The sequence below is a fragment of the Micropterus dolomieu genome, linkage group LG19, assembly GCF_021292245.1.
Source record: "Micropterus dolomieu isolate WLL.071019.BEF.003 ecotype Adirondacks linkage group LG19, ASM2129224v1, whole genome shotgun sequence".
Taxonomy (NCBI): domain Eukaryota; kingdom Metazoa; phylum Chordata; class Actinopteri; order Centrarchiformes; family Centrarchidae; genus Micropterus; species Micropterus dolomieu.
In genome coordinates this window covers 29,258,289-29,267,181 of record NC_060168.1, presented here as the reverse complement: position 1 = coordinate 29,267,181, position 8,893 = coordinate 29,258,289, and positions in this window count along the sequence as shown.

Genomic DNA, 8,893 nt, shown 5'->3' with positions numbered 1-8,893 from the left:
GGAGAATCCAACATGTTTTTGATAGTGAGGGAAACCAGAGAACCGGGAAGAAACCCACTCAGACATGGGGAGAACATGCAAACTCCACCCAGAAAGGCCCAGGATGAACCTGGGACCTTGCTTAGAGGCAAGTGGGCCACAATGCCGCCACAACTAGATATCTTATCTAGATAAGGTAAAACTGCAAGTTAATCCAAGGTTTAAATTAAAGCTGAAGGCATTGCGATTGGTACGCTATTGGCTTTCGCTGAAATCAGATCTCAGCTAATTGCAAACTGTGCAGTTTGGCCACATGTATTCTCAAGAAATGCTCAAGGTCACTTTACTCCACCTCCTCCTGCTATCTCAAGCAGCCCTGGCAAAAGCAGCAGACAAGCCATTCTCCAACAAAATTAAAAACAATTTGACCCCACACAGCAGCATCACTTCTCTTGGCCATGTTTGTTGACAAGAATGTCAGTTCTGCCTAATTTGCATACTGAAAGGCCTTAATTAGTGTCCAAGTGACCAATGAAAATGAAATAGGGAACAGTAAAGAAAGTAAGGAAAATGTTATAAACTTACTATAGGAAATTTTTGTAATACCTTGATTTTCAAGTCCTCCTACCAAACTTCACTGGGACAGTTCAATATTACTTATTCTATAATATTATATTATTCATATAATATTATATAATATTACATCCCGTATTGTAAACACTGGTCATATTAGAAAATATAAAAGTACTATAAATCCCTAACATTATCCATTCAATCAATAGCCCTGAAAGGCTCTTGACCATTTCTCCAGTATAGCGTAACACTGGTTATAGTGGTTTAACTAGTTAGTTCCTATGTTTGAAAGCACATAATTATACATACATGAAAAATAGATTTTGCTAAGAATGAGCAAATTCTCAATTTAAGTAAATTTTGAAATGCAGAGACTGTAAAATGATTTTACAGTACATCTGCCTACAAAAGCTCAACCAAACTATAACATATATGAACACAGAAAGACAAGTAAAACCAAACTTGAAATGGAAAATAATGTAAGAACAGAAACAAATAAGTTTATTGTAGATAATAAAGTTATCCTATGGATTTCATGCTGCTCCTGTGGTAAAAAATGTCAAAGTAATGCCATGCTCAGTGACTCCTGTACAACAAATGTAGACCATTTGCAGACAGTGTCCATTCAGAGGAATGGCAGAAATTATCTGTCTGAATGTCTTCATTTAAGCCACAAAAGGTTTTATATCCCACTGTGAAAAGTGCAACCAAAGATTACCAGCCATGATAATAATTCATTCAAATTTGCTTGGAACTGAACTTGTCAGCACGTCCCCCCCCCCGCCAGTCCTCTGGAAAGCTCAACGTTTCCACACTTCTCTCTGCATGAGAAGCTCGTTTTATACCGGTTATCCAGATGTACCCACAAGGCACTGGGAGAGGAAGTGTAACAGCCAGGCTGTGATGATGAGGAAGGGTGCTCTGGTGCTCTGGTGTGGCAGCTCATATACAGTGTAACATTTTACAGCATTGTTCACCAGCTTAATTTCTTCATAAGCGAGCGCGGGCGCACACACACACACACACACACACACACACACACACACACACACACACACACACGCTCATTAGATGTGGGAAAAGACCTCATGTTATGTGGCAGGACATTAAAGCAAGACTGAAACATTGAACAGCAGATAGACTTATCATGAATTCAGAAACAAAAATGATCCTAAAAGTTTCAAACGAAGGGTTTAAGTATATTTACCCAAGTAATGTAATTTTGAGGTACTGTACAGATTAAGATTGTTTTAAATGTATGAGCATATTAAATACAATGGATTGTTATACACTAAATTACACAATCCAACGTGTGCTGGGCAATATCTCCAATTACTAAGATTTGTTTATGTAAAATGTTGCGCTATTACAACGTGCACAAAAAGGTTATCTTCAGTCAAAAAGTTAAGTAGATGTGAGCTGGCTACATTAGTTAGTTGGCCATGTCGCAGAGTAGCAAATGCTAGCTAGCCAGCGGTCTGCAGATATCAGGCGGGTGTCTTGTTGAAACACAAACAGTAGGAGCAGATGTGTGCAGACTTTTCTACTCTATCAGTGTTGAAACTGATTATTAAACTGGATGTCTGTTCTCTACTTACAGATGTCGAAGCCTCTGCTACTGACAGTCCATAGCTGTGTGGGATTACCTGTATGTTTTGAATATACTTAATGATGACAACCTTGCCGTTGGTGCAGGTCTTTGTTGTGTCTTGACGTCATAATATATGTGAAAGGTCCCCAAGCTAATAATCCAATAATAAAATATATAATCCTGGCCGGTACCTTTTCTACCTGCATAACAAGTGTCACTAGTATAAGTACATAACATTGCAAATTATACATGTATAATTTTAAAGTAAATTTTTTGAATGCAGGGCTGTGGTGCGTAAACTTTATCTTGACCAGTTGGGGGCAGCAGAACAAGCGAAAAAACCCAACCATCTGACATATTCTCAGCTTATACAGTGTCTGGTATAAACTCTCCTTTGAACTCTGTTTTGGTCTCAATCTTTGTCTGTCTGCTGTTTGGTTGCATATTTAGAGACTGTTTGCTGAAAATCTGTTCCATCTAAAAAAAAAAAAACTAGGTTGAGAAGAGGGCTGACACTGAACCATACCACAAATGTGCAGCAGAATTACCTTAAATAGGTTAAAAAGTCACATGGGGCTGAGGTAAACAGAGGATAACAACAGTTGCAAGTTTGTCACTACAAGAGGCCCCTCTCAAGTTGCACATAGTCGTTTAAACCATTCTTATTAAACGTAGCCTACTTATTTTTGCAGCTTTAAGTAAATGCTCTGAATATGTCTTCCACCACTGACACACACACACACACACACACACACGCACACCATCAGGACTTGTAAACAACAGGACATGTAAAATTGCTAATTTATAATCGATTTAAATCCATTCATTTTGGATCTAAATTTCCCTATTGTTTCCCCTGCATGGTTTTTAGATGATGATGTGTATCCAAAATTAAATGGTCGCATAGATAATAGTCAGTTTTGTCATCACCCACTTAACTGAACCAATCACCGTGGATTTAGCGTCATTAGATCATCCTTTGGAAGGGCGGCATCCTTTCAGTGTGGTGTCATAAACACAGAGTTGATGGTGGGAATGATAAATTGCAGTGCAAGGGACCGCCCTACCTCTCCACAGTATTTATGGCAGCAAACATTGAGGACACATGTAGATAAATTCAACAACTTACACATCACATCAGTCCCCATGAAGGCTGTGGTTTGTACAGTTCCAATTCCCGAACAGAGTTAGGTAAGGCTGCTGCCAGATTTTTACAGTCACTCTTTGAGGGGACTGAGAAGGGGTCAACATTTCAAGAAGCTCTACAAAAAGTCCGGGGATAAGGTACATTTGGGAGTCTGCTTTATGACCATAATGTAAGCATATATGAGTCAGGTTAGAAATCATAAAATGTCATGTACTTGTGTTATGACTATGGAAGCATGTGCCATGCTGAAGTCTTTTCACAGACCACATTCTCTCCATGCTTAGAGAAAAATAGTCCGTAGAATAACAAAAACGAACATGCATGATGAGTGGCAGCTATACTGTAGGGGCATCAATGGGGCCCCATCAGCTACGGTCACAAGCTTCCTATTGAAGAAGAGTCCTTTAGCAAGACTCTTGAGGAAATCAGGCATGCAAACTGGTCAAGGGTATGAAAGGATACACAAGTAGATAAACATACAGAAATGGTGTCACAGGGGTCTGTTGAAGTGAACATGTTTGTACAGATAACTTGCAATTGTGTACCACAACGAGAGAAGACCGACACGCAAGGGCATCACTTTGTTTTAAAAAAGTGGTGGGGACACAAGGGAGATTAGGGGTGTGACGATGCACTCAGAGAGGAGATGAGTTGGGGGGTTTGGGGGTCCTCCCCCAGAGAAATTTGAGCATTAAACATTCAATTTCCTGCATTCCTTTCCTGCAATAATTTATAGTGGAAATGTTTTTATTTATGTAAAAGAGAAACACACAATTCTGGTGTGAGCACATTTTGGGGTCATTTTATAATTAGTAGCCTGATTTTTTTTAGCTTAAGTTAAATAATTAATAAGAGCAAATTAACTTTCCTCAAAGCATATTCATTTGTAACAAATGCTTTCAAAAAGTGGTGGGGACAAAAATCAAACCTTTCAAAAGGTGGTGGGGACATGACCCCAGTGCAAACAACACAGATGCTGACACGTTTTTATCCTGTTGACGTTAGCCTACCTTACTTGTAGCCTGTGCTGCCTCTGGTCTCCATAAATGAACAATTACCTTAGCTGATATTATTGGTTAATAACAGCGGCCAAAATTATAAACTTAAACATAACTGTATCTGACAGGACAGTTTATATTGTAAGCTAGCTTACTTATGTCTTACATCAGGCTGTCTTAAATCTATCTTTTGATTATCAAGCACTCAGGCTGTAAAATGTTTGTTGTTTCATTCTTCATAGAGCATATTAGAAGAATTGATCGAAGTTTTTCCTTGCCTCTGTCGCCTAGTGCTTGCTCTTGGTGGGAACTGTTGGGCTTCTGTAAATAACATCACAGAGTACGGTCTAGACCTGCTCTTTTATGAAAAGCGCTGTGAGATAACTGTTGTTGTGATTTGGCGCTATATAAATAAAATTGAATTGAATGTAAGTTCCAATGGATTTCAATGGCGACTCACTTTGATACAGAAAAAAAAAAGGCATCAAATACCGTCGGCAAATGACACCTTTCCATTGTGCAAATATAAGCTCTGTACTGCAATTTGCCTGGTGGTGTAAGTATATAACTCACTTTGAGTGACTGTCTAGAATACTACATTTACATTTCTTGCAACTTCCACTCCACTACATTTCTACTCCACTTATTTTACAGGTTTAGTGACTAGTTACTACAGATTAAGATTTAGCATACAAAAAATACTCCCCAACCTCTTTGGCTTGTGACCCCTCATCACAGGTTGAATATGTCCATGGGCTTTGAGCAGTACAACCAAAGAGTTATTTGCTCCACTAACCCTCCCAGATTGTTTCATTTGAATAACTGTTTGGAGGCTAAAGAGGTAACACGATCCAGTTTCTCACAAGAAAAAGCCAGGATCAGAGTAAAGTTAGAAATAGTATGCACTCATAATAATGAGTAGCACAATATTATTTGTATTTTTTCTTGTCACAATACAGTACATCTGGCAACCTATCTTGGCATCTCACATTAAGTTGTAAAGATTAGCTTCACCTTGACCAGAAGGGCCATTCTGATTATGAATATTTCAACTTTGAAATCTTGGTCCATGGTATGCATTACAAAGCTCTACAGCAATATTTTATTGTGACTATTGGTAATTAACTGTGAGATGTGAAAACTTGACTTTTATGAACCAAACCACATGGTGTACAATAACATATGCTATGTAGCCTCTATAACTAAAGCTTCAAACATGAATAATCCTGACAAAGATGAGCTTTGTCAAGAACAAAAATGGGGACACACTCGAGATCTGGATGCCATATATTTACTGTGGGTGGCCTGGTTGCTTCATGCTAAATTACATGCATTCTGCACAGCTGCCACTCACTGTGAAACTATAACATGGCTTTTATAGGTTAGTCTGACATAGTTGGTTAAATCTCCGTCTACATCAAACCACTTCCTGTTGTTCACAGACTAGGCGGAAAGATTGAGATCTTGGATTATATGGTTCTACCATCGTGTAAAATATGGAGTATTACAGTTTACACATCCAAGACAGGAAAAGTGCTGGGGTTGGTCAGTCCACTACTTTGCTTCAGACTGAAATATTTCACTATTGGATTACATGGATTACAATAAAATTTGTTAGAGATATTTCCTGTTCCCAAAGGATAAATCCTAATGATTCGTTGTTGATCCCCTGACTTTTCAGCTAGTGTTGCAAACACAGGTCAAAGCTTTGCTGTGTGGATTTGAGTGAAATGTCTCAAAAAATATTGGATCAATTGTCATGAAATTTGGTACAGACAACCATGTCCCCCTACTCAGGAGTTATAATAATTAATAACTTTTCCTCCAGGATTTTGCGGGCCTTTTCTGTGATTGTTGCGGCCTAAAATGCCTCATTTTGCAGTAGCTTTTCTTAAAAATTGCGATGAAAGTTGTGATGTCCTTGGGTGTTTTTTTTGCTATGAAATTGTGTGAATAAATGAAAACTGCAAAGGTAAATGTGATTTTTTTAACTTTAGAATTATAGTTATAGTAGATTTTGTGGGCCTAACCGTAAACATGCATATCACCAACTTAATTGATGCAATTAGCTCTTGCAACTGACCGGGATGCAACAGCCTCTGTCAAAGTGATTTGTCTCTCAGCATTTGTTTTGCGGTGGTTTGTTGACGATTTCGTTTTGTGTTCGACCACAATTCTGCATGTTTTGCAAAACAGTTTACCCTAAAATGGTCAAAATGGGAAACATTACTAAACATCAGGATGTTTTAATAAAGATTTTTCTGTATTTGCAACTCAGCCTGCTGTAACTGTACCGTCTTGATCTGGTTAATTTTAACGATTAATACTCTGAGTCACTCTTTGCAGCACACTATGTTTAAGCATGTGTACCAAACAAGAGCAATGACTACACTAAACAGAATGAGTACAGTACGCCTGCATTTTGTTATAGAGGGGCTCTACATGGCTCACTCATCATGTCTATAAACCATTGTGTTTTTGTTTGACACACAGTGCTGGGAAACTTGACTTCCCATCCCTTGAAATGGGATTGCCCAACAGGATTATTTCATGACCAATTTATTACCATCTAATCCTGGAGATTTCTGTCTTGGAATGGTGCTTCTCTCAAACAAACAGACAGAAGAAGGCGGACATGGGGTATGTGGCCTTAATCATCTGCTCTCCCGCTGATTCATCTTGTGAAAATAGGGCTCTTCCCCTTTTTTCTCATCACTGTTTAGTTCTTTTCATATGTATGAAGGACAATTCCCTAGTAACAAGTCTGTAATTAGGGTAATAGTCTTTGAGGTTTGAGGAACAGAATAGCGAATGGATGAAATCACAGCAAATTCAAGACGTTTCTTATGTTCAAGATGATTTCTGACTGAAAGGAAAGCAAAGGCCACATACTGTAATATTCTATACTGTATATAGTTTTTTTGATCCTAATAAAATAGATTTTTATGTAGTCGCTCTTGCTCTCAACACTTACTCATCAGGAGGGACAAGGCAATGACTGCTTGAGGGCTGCTTTTGATTAATATGTATTTTCATAAGATTACTAGATCAATTCAGTAGGTATTTTTGAAAGTTATGATCTTTTAAGTACAAACCCCCGTCTTTGCGTTTCCTTGGACAGTGTTTTTGCTCCTCTATGATACTTCATCCTGGAAGTCAGCACATGTACATGAAATTGCAAAGACGATGATACCCTCTCTATTTTGGTGGTCTGAAACTGCTCCGTCAGTCTCCTTCATACTTTATGACCCTCGTGTTCTTGAACCTTGCTTAACTGACGTACTGTAGTAAGCGTGTCGACTCATTTCCGTTTCCGGTGCTTGTGTGTTGGTACCGTGTTGTGCTGCTCTCGCTAAATACCAGTTACATTTGTTAGATTACAGCGGCCATCTGTCCGCTAAACACTTATTCTTACAGTAATTTTGCCTAAGCACTCACAGTTCTTTCCATCTTTTAGTGACTGCTGTTCAATCTCATAGTTGTTCGAAAGTTTTGGTAGCTGACGCTACAGTACTTTAGCTTAGTCGTTAGCGACTTTAGCTTAGCAGCTAGCGATGGCTTCTCCTTCTCCCTCTCTCTCTCCTACTTTCTCCTGCTTGGTGTGTCAGATGTTCAGTTACTCCTCTGCGTCCTTTAGCGGTAATGGTACGTGTAATAAGTGTAGTTTATTTTTAGACATGGAGGCGAGACTCAGTGATTTAGAAGTCCGGCTCCGCACCTTGGTAGATCAGACTTACTGCTACTGTAGCTAGCCAGTCCCCGGTAGTCGGTGCGGAACGGCCTGAGTTAGCCTCTGGTAGCCGTCCCCCGGGATCTCCTGTGCAGCCAGGAAGGGGGGGCTGGGTGACTGTCCGAAGGAGGAATAGTCGTAAGCATTCAAAGTCCACGGGGCACCATCAACCTGTTCACGTCTCTAACAGATTTTCCCCACTCAGCGACACACCCGCTGAGAAACCAACTCTGATCATTGGCAGCTCCATTTTGAGAAACGTGAAGTTAGCGAAGTCAGCGGCCATAGTTAAGTGCATCCCTGGGGCCAGAGCGGACGTCATTGAGTCTTATTTGAAACTGCTGGCTAAGGATAAACGTAAATACAGTAAGATTGTTATTCACGTCGGCAGTAATGACTCCCGGTTACGCCAATCGGAGGTCACTAAGATTAATATTGAGTAGGTGTGTACATATGCAAAAACAATGTCGGACACCGTAGTTTTCTCTGGACCCCTGCCAAATCTGACCAGTGATGACATGTATAGCCGCATGTCGTCATTCCGCCGCTGGTTGTCGAGGTGGTGTCCAGCAAACGATGTGGGCTTTGTTGATCATTGGCAGACTTTCTGGGGAAGACCTGGTCTGATCCAGAGAGACGGCATCCATCCCACTTGGGAAGGAGCAGCTCTCATTTCTAGAAATCTGGCCAAGTTTATTAGTGGACCAAATCCATGACAACCCAGAGTTGAGACCAGGAGGCAGAGTCGCAGTTTAACACACTTCTCTGCCCTTCTAATTCAGCAGTTACCCACCCAAAACCCTACGCAGAGTCGCAGTCTAACACACTTCTCTGCTCCTCCATTTCAGCAGTTACTTAGTGAAAATCCTATAGTG